The 11,017-nt window shown below is 41.4% G+C and overlaps 1 non-coding gene across 1 annotated transcript; it reads right to left on the reverse strand.

Annotated features, from left to right (window-relative positions):
* Positions 1–1,493: 1,493 nt before the first annotated feature.
* On the reverse strand, positions 1,494–1,600 carry LOC139903067 (small nucleolar RNA R71). The gene has a single exon (XR_011777914.1). It is a non-coding gene; the product is annotated as a small nucleolar RNA R71 (small nucleolar RNA).
* Between the last annotated feature and the right edge of the window lie 9,417 nt (positions 1,601–11,017).

Consider the following 11,017-nt stretch of genomic DNA (forward strand, 5'->3'; position numbering starts at 1 on the left):
TAATACGTCACCCAACCAAGTCGCTCAATTGGATGAGCCGTCTGAACGTGTATGCCTGTAGTCAGACTGCACGGGCATCGGGGGTAAGGGACATTGCTGTCTATTCAGAATCTTCAAGCCTAACGCAGTACCCAGTGACGTGTCTTATGACAGGGGCGTTTAGGACCAGTGTAATGAATACAAGGCCTCTACCTATTAATGAGCCAGCATTCCATAATCTCGGCAGAATAACTGATGAAATCATAGTATGTACTTACTTTAACCTTATATGAATTACAAATTTTATCGCATTTACTTTATCTGTCTTATAAATTAGAAAATCCCAAAATAAATATTCACTACTCCCTAACTATCTTAGGTTAAAATATAGGTTCGATGTTACTGATATCTCAAAAATACGACTCTAGGTCATACTTCCCTTACTTATAAGGAGTAGTAAGATTTAGGCCCCGCTAAATATAAATTTAAAACAGTACCTTCCTCCCATGAGTGAATGATCTTGGCGAGCCGCGGCCTGACAACACCGCGCAATTAAAAACCGTCCGTTTCGGCCATATCAAGAGAGTAGCTAGTTTTTGGCACCGCTGCCGGGGACCTGGTATCAGGCAATACTGCTCTCTATCAAACCTATTCACAAGCATTTAGTGGTGTCTAAGAAAGACAATTATACACGGACTTGGTTATTGGATTTTCCGAACAGTCGCCAATTATATTGGGACCAAAAGGATCCTGCCTCTCTGTAGTCAGCCTGGCCACTTGGTTTGTTGGATAGTTTGTGCGAAGCTCTGTTATCGAAATACCATGGAATCAGTAGCCAGAACTAAAAACATATTCCACCATAGGATAGTTAGTTAATTAATTAGGTTACTTTAGATTACTTTAGACTACCTTAGAATATATTACCTTATATTACCTTAGATTAAATTAGATTACCTTAGAATAGATTAGTTTAGTTTAGCTTATTATAATTGTAGTTTATTTGTGAAAAATTAAAAACAAAAAGGCATACCCAGTGTATGACCCAAACCCGATTTAGACCAGGGCCGTTGTTATTCATACCTGATCCAGACGCAATAATCTCTAAAGCACGCAAGGAAGCAAGAATCAGAAACCAAATGGCATTACGCGTTACTTTAGCAGAAAATACCAAACCCTCGATTGAAGGTCGAGGAGGACCAATCAGATTTCCAAAGATTCAAGGACACTCGTTCGAGTTAAAACATCACATCATCCAGCTCATTCAGAATAGCTGTCAGTTTCATGGATTACCGAATGACGATCCTAATTCTCACCTTGATAAATTCATATCTCTTTCGAACTCCTATAAACAGCCAGGGATAGGACAATATATAGTCCGGCTATACTTGTTCCCCTATTCTCTCACTCATCATGCTCAAACTTGGTTTGAAGGACTGGAAAAATATTCCATCACGTCATGGACGGAGATGGCTACTAAATTCCTAACCAAATATTTCCCTCCTTCTAAACAAACCAAACTGAAGAATGACATCATTAACTTCAAACAGAGTTATGATGAATCTCTTTACACTGCATGGGAGCGTTTCAAAACCCTGCTGAAGAAATGCCCTAATCACCAGTTAGAACGGTCAGCACAAATCTGCACCTTCTACAATGGTCTTATGGTAAATCATAGGACGACGATCGATGCAGCAGCTCAAGGGAATCTGATGAACCACACCGCAGATGTAACAGACTGAAACCCGGGCTAGTTGTAAGTTGTCCATTTTGCCCTAAGGGTTTGTGCTTAGTCTTAAGTGCTTTTATTTTAATTATTTAATTAGTGTTTTATTATATTGGTGTTGTGTCCAGTTTGTGACAAGGGTCCCAGAACAGGTTTGTTTATTTTATTTGGACTTCGTTTGGGTTACCTAATCTTGTGCGAAAGATTTCAGATAACTGGTAAATACCCGTGTGTTGAGGGATATTGTGATATAACACAATTAAGTGTTATACCAGCTGCCACTCTCTCATTTTCTTCCCATTTCTAGAAAATACACCGTACCTTCATCCCTCCCATCTACCAAACCCTAATCCTTAAACATTGATCTTGAGCTCAAATTGGTGTTAGAATCGTGTTTGTTATCGTTTACTGAGTCTATCAAGGTAAGTAACATGTGTTTTTGTGTTAAATTCGTTGTTAAATTCATGGTTTTGTGTGAGTTTTGTAAAAAGCTTGAATTTGTGTCAAAACAAGTGATTTAAGTGTTGTTATGGTCAAATTGTTGTGAGTTTTGAGCCTATAACAAGTAGTGAACAAGTTGTGATCGATTTTGGTGTTTAAGACGAGCTCTAGATCGAGATTTGAGGATTTCATCGTGAAGTCCGTAGCCTTTGTTCAGTTTCTGAGGAAGATGAACACAGTCGGCCGACTGTCGGACGACAGTCGACCGACTGAGGGTGAACCGACCGACTGGCGAGTGAACCGACCGACTGAGATTTGCCTTCGGCCGATTGATGTATTACCCAATGAATCGACCGACTGGACAGGTCAGTCGACCGATTGTGTCGACAGTCGACCGACTGTAAGTGTCAGTCGACCGACTGTGTGTACAGGGCAGAATGTTTTACCAAAGTGCCTTTTTCTAGCCGTTATGCTGCCCGTTTATATTTTGGTGTTCAGGATGTAAATTTTGAAAGTGCACAAGTGTTAAGCATGAAAATTTTAGCGGACGCATTTTTTTATGAATTTGCTATAATTCGCTGTCAGTGTGTCTAATCTTGATGGGAACACTATTCTAACTTGGTTTTTGCTGTTCTCAGGAGATAAGGACAAGGAAGAAGCTCAAAAATAATAACTGAGCAGTTGCTGGTAATTGGTGAGTGGGTCTATCTACGGATAGAGTTTAAGTAGCATATCATGCTACTGTGGTTGACTCTTTTACCATGCATAGTGTAGAAATTGCCATGTTAGAATAATAATATCGTTGCCTGATGTTGTATGTGAATTTTGTGTACACTGTGTGAATGGCACCAGTCGGGCCTGGGGAGACTGGGGACTCGAGACCGTGCCTAGGAGAGGTTAGAGTCCGTATGAGGTCAACCGTGCCTAGGGGAGGTTGGGTCCATAGGCTACTAATTGTGGAGTATAGTGTGAACGATGCACCCCCTGCATCTGGATAACTATACTGTGAATTGAGTAGCAGGGACTATCGGTAGACTCAGGCCCGATCAGCTGGGAGTCGTGTGCTCGTACAAGCCGCCGATCCTCGTATTGTCTTATTGTTTGCTAGTTGGTAGTTAGCAAGTGTTGTTGTTAGTATATAGCTTGTGTGTGGCTTAAGCTATATCTGTTAGATAGATTTCATTCACTTAGCGGTGCGCTAATCCCCCACATGTTCCCCCCTTTTGCAGGTTTAGGTACTGCTAGAGGGATGGGTATTGATGCAGAAGACATGTTTGACAACCCAACTCTGATGTGGACTTTTGTATAAATAATGTTTTGTGATAACGTAACACCGTTGTGTAAACTTAAACGTAATGACGTGACTTATATTGTGTTTGTTATTAAAGTCTTCCGCTGTGTTTAAAAAAAAAAATGGCCGGTGTTACAAGTTGGTATCACAGCATGGTTTGGCAGCAAATACGTGCGCGTATTTTGTTCCCAAACCCTGAGGCAAGTCAAACATGTCTGTGGGAGTGGGGGCTAAGTGAAAATAGGATATACGTGTGTTAGTTGTGATTGAACTAACTGTTATCCACTAAGCTTTTGTGTGAGTTGTTTTGTAGCACAGGTATGGCTGATAGAAACGCAACTGGCCCATCTAACCCTGGAACATTCAGAGCACCAGAAGAGGGTGTTGAGTCTGATGATGATCAGAGTAGTTACATCCTTCAATTAGAAAGTAAGCTAAAAGAGGCTGAGGACAAAATTAATGAGCTTGAATTGGCAAGGCATTCTAGAAATGATGATACGCCACCTGGATTCCCAACCGCGCAATCCCACACGATGCCTAATGTGCACCAGAACCAGTTTCATAATCAAATACCTAACCAATATTATATGCCACCGCAAAACACTTTTACTTACCAAAATCCCATGATGATGAACCCGTACCAAATGCAAATGTTTCAACAACCTTACATGCAACCACCCAAAAAGTGTACTTATAAGAACTTCCGTGATTGTAAACCCTCTGAGTTCTCTGGAAGTACTGATCCGACTGTAACTCTCAATTGGTTGCGAGAAGTTGAAAGGGTATTTGAAGCGTGTCAGTGTGAACCCGAGCTGAAGGTAACATATGTTAGTAGACTGTTGAAAGGTAGAGCTATGATTTGGTGGGATTCTTTGATTTCTAGTATACCAAAAGAGCAAGTGAGTATGATCACATGGGAGCAGTTTCATGGGAAGGTGTGTGAACAATATTGTAATCCATTTGATATGAACCGAATCAAGACTGAATTTCTTGAAATGAAGATGACACCTCAAATGATGATCGATGAGGTAGTAGAGAAGTATATGGATAAATTAAGGTTTGTACAACAGTGGGTGCCAGACGAAGCGTCTCGTATACAACATTTTGTTAATATCATTTTGCCAGAGTACCGAACTTTTGTTAGAACGGCTACGTCATTGTCTCAAGCGGTTGTGATGGCTAAGATGGTAGAAAGTGATGTTCAGGCCGCCAGAAACAGAATGTTTGGTAATGTGCTACAACAAGGTGGGCAAGTATCTGGTCAATCAGGATCTAAATCCAAGAAGTCTAGTGGGTTTAAATCGAAGGGTAAATGTGGTCAGAGTAGTTCTGGGTCTGGATCAGGTAAAGGGAATTGGTGTCACACGTGTCGATCTTCTTACAGTGGTCAGTGTTCTGAGGCTACAAGAAGATGATTAAAGTGTGGTGTTGTTGGGCATGAGTCTTCAGCATGCCCGTATCCGAATAGTGTGTGTTGGAGTTGTCACAAACCAGGGCATCGTGCAATTAGTTCTCCGTTGAAGAGTGGTAGTTCCGGGGCAGGGTCAGGGGCGCGTTCAGCATCAGCTGGAGGGTCAACTGCCTCGAGTGGGCAGAAGAGGAAGAACCCTCCAACAGCAGAGGCTAGAGCTTTTCAGATGTCAGTGGAAAATGCTGTGGCAACCGACGAAGTAATCACCGGTATGTTTCTAATCAACTCAATACCTGCTCGCGTATTGTTTGATTGTGGTGCCAATAGGTGTTTTATGTCCCTAGATTTCTGTGCTAAGTTGAATTTACCAGCTACTGTGTTACCCAAGCCGGTTAGTGTAGAAGTAGCTGATGGTAAGACCACACCCGTCACAACCTATGTGACTGGGGTTTGTATAGAGATCGAAGGGAAGTCTTTTTCGGTGACTTGTTTAGTGTTATCTATTCCTAGCTTCGATGTAGTACTAGGAATGGATTGGTTGAGCTCGCTTAGGGCTAATATTAAGTGTGATAGGAAAATGATTACCTTTCGTTCGACCGATGGAACCCGTGTTGTGGCCCGAGGGGAGCGGGGCGGGTATAATTTTCCGTTGATAACCATGATGAAAGCGAAAAAGTCGATGGAAAAGGGTTGTGATTCGTTTCTTGCGTATGTGATTGATGTGAAGAAAGAAAAGAGAACAGTGGCCGATATTCCAGTAGTATCAGAATTTCCTGAAGTGTTCCCAGATGAGTTACCAGGTCTGCCGCCGGTAAGGGAAGTCGAATATAAGATTGAGTTGGTTCCTGGAACAACTCCAGTTGCAAAAGCTCCATACCGATTAGCGCCGTCTGAAATCCGTGAAATGATGTCACAGATTCAAGAGTTATTAGATCGTGGGTTTATCCGACCGAGTTCTTCACCGTGGGGTGCTCCGGTATTGTTTGTTAAAAAGAAGGATGGGTCAATGCATATGTGTATTGATTATCGTGAATTGAACAAAAGAACTGTGAAGAATAAGTATCCGTTACCTCGAATAGATGATTTGTTCGATCAGTTACAGGGTGCTTCATTCTTTTCTAAGATAGACTTACGATCCGGATATCATCAGGTTCGTGTTGCTGAATCAGATATACCGAAAACAGCGTTCAGAACAAGGTATGGTCATTATGAATTTCTTGTCATGCCTTTTGGGTTGACGAATGCGCCAGCAGTCTTCATGGATCTAATGAATAGAGTGTGTCGTCCATTCTTAGATAAGTTTGTGATTGTGTTTATAGACGATATACTAGTGTATTCAAAGACAGAAAGTGAACATGCTGAACATCTGAGACAGGTTTTGAACTTGTTGAAACGTGAACAACTATTTGCAAAATTTTCAAAGTGTGAATTTTGGTTACGTGAAGTGCAGTTTTTGGGTCATGTGATTTGTGCCGAGGGTATAAAAGTTGATCCGACAAAGATAGAAGCGGTAATGAATTGGAATTCTCTGAAGACTCCGACTGAGATTAAGAGTTTTCTGGGATTAGCCGGTTATTATCGCAGATTTATCAAGGATTTCTCGAAAATAGCAGGTCCGTTGACTAAGTTGACTCGTAAAGATGTAGCCTTTCGATGGACTGATGAACAGGAAAAGGCTTTTCAGATTTTGAAAAAGCTACTGTGTCAGGCACCAGTGTTAGCTTTACCAAAAGGTTTAGACGACTTCGTGGTATACTGTGATGCATCATATGCCGGGTTGGGTTATGTTTTAATGCAAAGAGATAAAGTAATCGCCTACGCTTCTCGACAGTTGAAAGTTCATGAAAAGAATTATCCAGTGCATGATCTTGAAATGGCTGCAGTAGTGTTTGCTTTGAAACTGTGGAGACACTATTTGTATGGAACTCATTGTGTTATATGTACAGATCACAAGAGTTTGCAGTATATCTTCTCACAGAAAGAATTGAATATGCGTCAGAGATGATGGCAAGAGTTGATCAAAGATTATGATTGTGAAATTAAATATCATCCGGGTAAGGCAAATGTGGTTGCAGATGCGCTAAGTCGTAAAAGGTCAAGTGATAATGTGAAATTTCTTTGTTTGAATATAACTTTAGATTTGATTAACAGCTTAAGAACCGTTCAGGCCTGTGCTTTAGAGGACGAACATATTAAATCTGAACAAATGACCAAACGAAAAGTGGACTTAATTGATGACTCACGTGGACTAAAGACTTTAAACAATCGTGTTTGGGTGCCTAAGCTTGGAGATTTGAGGGATTTAATTATGACAGAAGCTCACAAATCCAGATTGACAGTACATCCGGGTAGTAATAAGATGTATCATGATTTGAAAACAGTGTATTGGTGGCCGACAATGAAAACAGATATCGCTCGATATGTCGAAAAGTGCCATATTTGTGCTCAAGTGAAGGCAGAACATCAGAAACCTTATGGTTCACTACGTCAGTTACAGATTCCAGAGTGGAAATGGGAACATATAACGATGGATTTTGTAACCAAATTACCTCGAACTCAGAAACGACATGATATGATTTGGGTAATAGTGGATCGTCTAACTAAAAGTGCTCATTTTCTTGCTACTCGTGAGATAGCTTCGTTAAGTGAGTTAGCCGATTTGTATGTGAAAGAAATAGTTAGTCGACATGGTGTGCCGTTATCGATCGTTTCAGACAGAGATTCCAGATTTGTGTCGAATTTTTGGAACAGTCTTCAACAAAATTTGGGTACACGTGTGAATTTAAGTACAGCTTATCATCCTCAGACAGATGGTCAGAGTGAAAGAACGATACAGACTTTGGAGGATATGTTAAGGGCTTGTGTGTTAGAATACGGTGGTTCGTGGGATACACATTTACCGTTGGTCGAATTCGCGTATAATAATTCATATCATTCGAGTATAGGAATGTCGCCCTATGAAATGTTGTACAGTCGTCGTTGCAGAACTCCGACTTGTTGGTTAGAAGCCGGGGAGAAGCAGTTTGCAGGTACCGAAATTGTTCAAATGACAGCCGAAAAAGTTGCAATTGCGAGAGAAAAGTTGAAAGCCGCTAGAGATAGGCAGAAAATGTATGCTGATCCACGTAGACGTCCGGTAACCTTTAATGTGGGTGAACGAGTGTATCTGAAAGTTTCGCCGTGGAAAGGGGTTATCAGATTCGGTAAACGTGGTAAGTTAGCACCGAGATTTATTGGTCCGTTTCCGATCAGTGAAGTGTTGAATGATCAGACTGTGGTGTTAGATCTTCCGCCAGAGTTAGCTGGTATTCATAATACATTCAACGTATGTTATCTTCGTAAGTGTAAAGTCGACGATGAAACACAACTTCTTCCTTTAGAAGATTTAAGGGTCGATTTGAATAAGAAATTGGTGGAAGAGCCGGTCCGTGTGATTGACCAAAAGGTGACTAAGCTGAGAAAGAAAGAGATTCCGATGGTGTTGATTGAGTGGAAACACAGTTTGGGATCTAATCTTACGTGGGAAACGGAAGAGTTGATGAGAAAACGCTACCCTTATTTGTTTGACCAAGACCAGATTCCGAGGACGGAATCTCCTTAAGGGGGGTGGATTTGTAACAGACTGAAACCCGGGCTAGTTGTAAGTTGTCCATTTTGCCCTAAGGGTTTATGCTTAGTCTTAAGTGCTTTTATTTTAATTATTTAATTAGTGTTTTATTATATTGGTGTTGTGTCCAGTTTGTGACAAGGGTCCCAGAACAGGTTTGTTTATTTTATTTGGACTTCGTTTGGGTTACCTAATCTTGTGCGAAAGATTTTAGATAACTGGTAAATACCCGTGTATTGAGGGGTATTGTGATATAACACAATTAAGTGTTATACCAGCTGCCACTCTCTCATTTTCTTCCCATTTCTAGAAAATACACCGTACCTTCATCCCTCCCATCTACCAAACCCTAATCCCTAAACATTGATCTTGAGCTCAAATTGGTGTTAGAATCGTGTTTGTTATCGTTTAATGAGTCTATCAAGGTAAGTAACATGTGTTTTTGTGTTCAATTCGTTGTAAAATTCATGGTTTTGTGTGAGTTTTGTAAAAAGCTTGAATTTGTGTCAAAACAAGTGATTTAAGTGTTGTTATGGTCAAATTGTTGTGAGTTTTGAGTCTATAACAAGTAGTGAAAAAGTTGTGGTCAATTTTGGTGTTTAAGACGAGCTCTAGATCGAGATTTGAGGATTTCATCGTGAAGTCCGTAGCCTTTGTTCAGTTTCTGAGGAAGATGAACACAGTCGGCCGACTGTCGGACGACAGTCGACCGACTGAGGGTGAACCGACCGACTGGCGAGTGAACCGACCGACTGAGATTTGCCTTCAGCCGATTGATGTATTACCCAATGAATCAACCGACTGGACAGGTCAGTCGATCGATTGTGTCGACAGTCGACCGACTGTAAGTGTCAGTCGACCGACTGTGTGTACAGGGCAGAATGTTTTACCAAAGTGCCTTTTTCTAGCCGTTATGCTGCCCGTTTATATTTTGGTGTTCAGGATGTAAATTTTGAAAGTGCACAAGTGTTAAGCATGAAAATTTTAGCGGACGCATTTTTTTATGAATTTGCTATAATTCGCTGTCAGTGTGTCTAATCTTGATGGGAACACTATTCTAACTTGGTTTTTGCTGTTCTCAGGAGATAAGGACAAGGAAGAAGCTCAGAAATAATAACTGAGCAGTTGCTGGTAATTGGTGAGTGGGTCTATCTACGGATAGAGTTTAAGTAGCATATCATGCTACTGTGGTTGACTCTTTTACCATGCATAGTGTAGAAATTGCCATGTTAGAATAATAATATCGTTGCCTGATGTTGTATGTGAATTTTGTGTACACTGTGTGAATGGCACCAGTCGGGCCTGGGGAGACTGGGGACTCGAGACCGTGCCTAGGAGAGGTTAGAGTCCGTATGAGGTCAACCGTGCCTAGGGGAGGTTGGGTCCATAGGCTACTAATTGTGGAGTATAGTGTGAACGATGCACCCCCTGCATCTGGATAACTATACTGTGAATTGAGTAGCAGGGACTATCGGTAGACTCAGGCCCGATCAGCTGGGAGTCGTGTGCTCGTACAAGCCGCCGATCCTCGTATTGTCTTATTGTTTGCTAGTTGGTAGTTAGCAAGTGTTGTTGTTAGTATATAGCTTGTGTGTGGCTTAAGCTATATCTGTTAGATAGATTTCATTCACTTAGCGGTGCGCTAATCCCCCACATGTTCCCCCCTTTTGCAGGTTTAGGTACTGCTAGATGGGATGGGTATTGATGCAGAAGACATGTTTGACAACCCAACTCTGATGTGGACTTTTGTATAAATAATGTTTTGTGATAACGTAACACCGTTGTGTAAACTTAAACGTAATGACGTGACTTATATTGTGTTTGTTATTAAAGTCTTCCGCTGTGTTTAAAAAAAAAAAAAAAATTGGCCTGTGTTACAGCAGATAAAGCATGGGAATTGCTCGAGAACATGACGATGCATCATCATGACTGGAACAGTGGTGAAACAACTTCATCATCTGCCCCGCTCTCCGCACTTAACAATCAAACAGAGGCCATCAAATCCCACACGGACAAGATGGAATCTCTTGCTAAGCAACTTGGAGAATTGAAGACGCAGCCGCAGCAGGTTAACCAAGCTCAGGCTTGTGTTAATTGTACCAACCCGCAACCCATTGAAGACTATCAAGTTGAGTACGAAAACCCTGACGGTTCAGTCTGTTACATTCAATACCCAGCTCGTCCATCAAATCCCGGATTCAATCAACCACCAAGGGTTAATCAATTTCAGCGAAGCAATCAACCTTTCTGCTATCGCTATCCACCTTACCCAGCCCAACAATCTCAATTGACCTACGATCAACCACTTCCACTCACTGGTCCCCCAGTTGAGGAAAATTCCCCTACCACCCAGATTACAAAAGCAACTAACCCCACTCTCGGAGCTGATGATCAGTTAACTCGGTTCATCCAAGGGCAACAACAGTTAAATCAGAGAACTGCAACCAGACAAGATCAGACAGAGATACTAATGAGAAATCAATTGGCTCTGCTCAAAAGTTTGGAAACGCAGTTCGAACAGTTATCAAAATGCCTTGAAACCCGATCGCAGGGAAGATTTCCAAG

Source organism: Rutidosis leptorrhynchoides, chromosome 3 (assembly GCF_046630445.1).
Source record: "Rutidosis leptorrhynchoides isolate AG116_Rl617_1_P2 chromosome 3, CSIRO_AGI_Rlap_v1, whole genome shotgun sequence".
Lineage (NCBI taxonomy): Eukaryota > Viridiplantae > Streptophyta > Magnoliopsida > Asterales > Asteraceae > Rutidosis > Rutidosis leptorrhynchoides.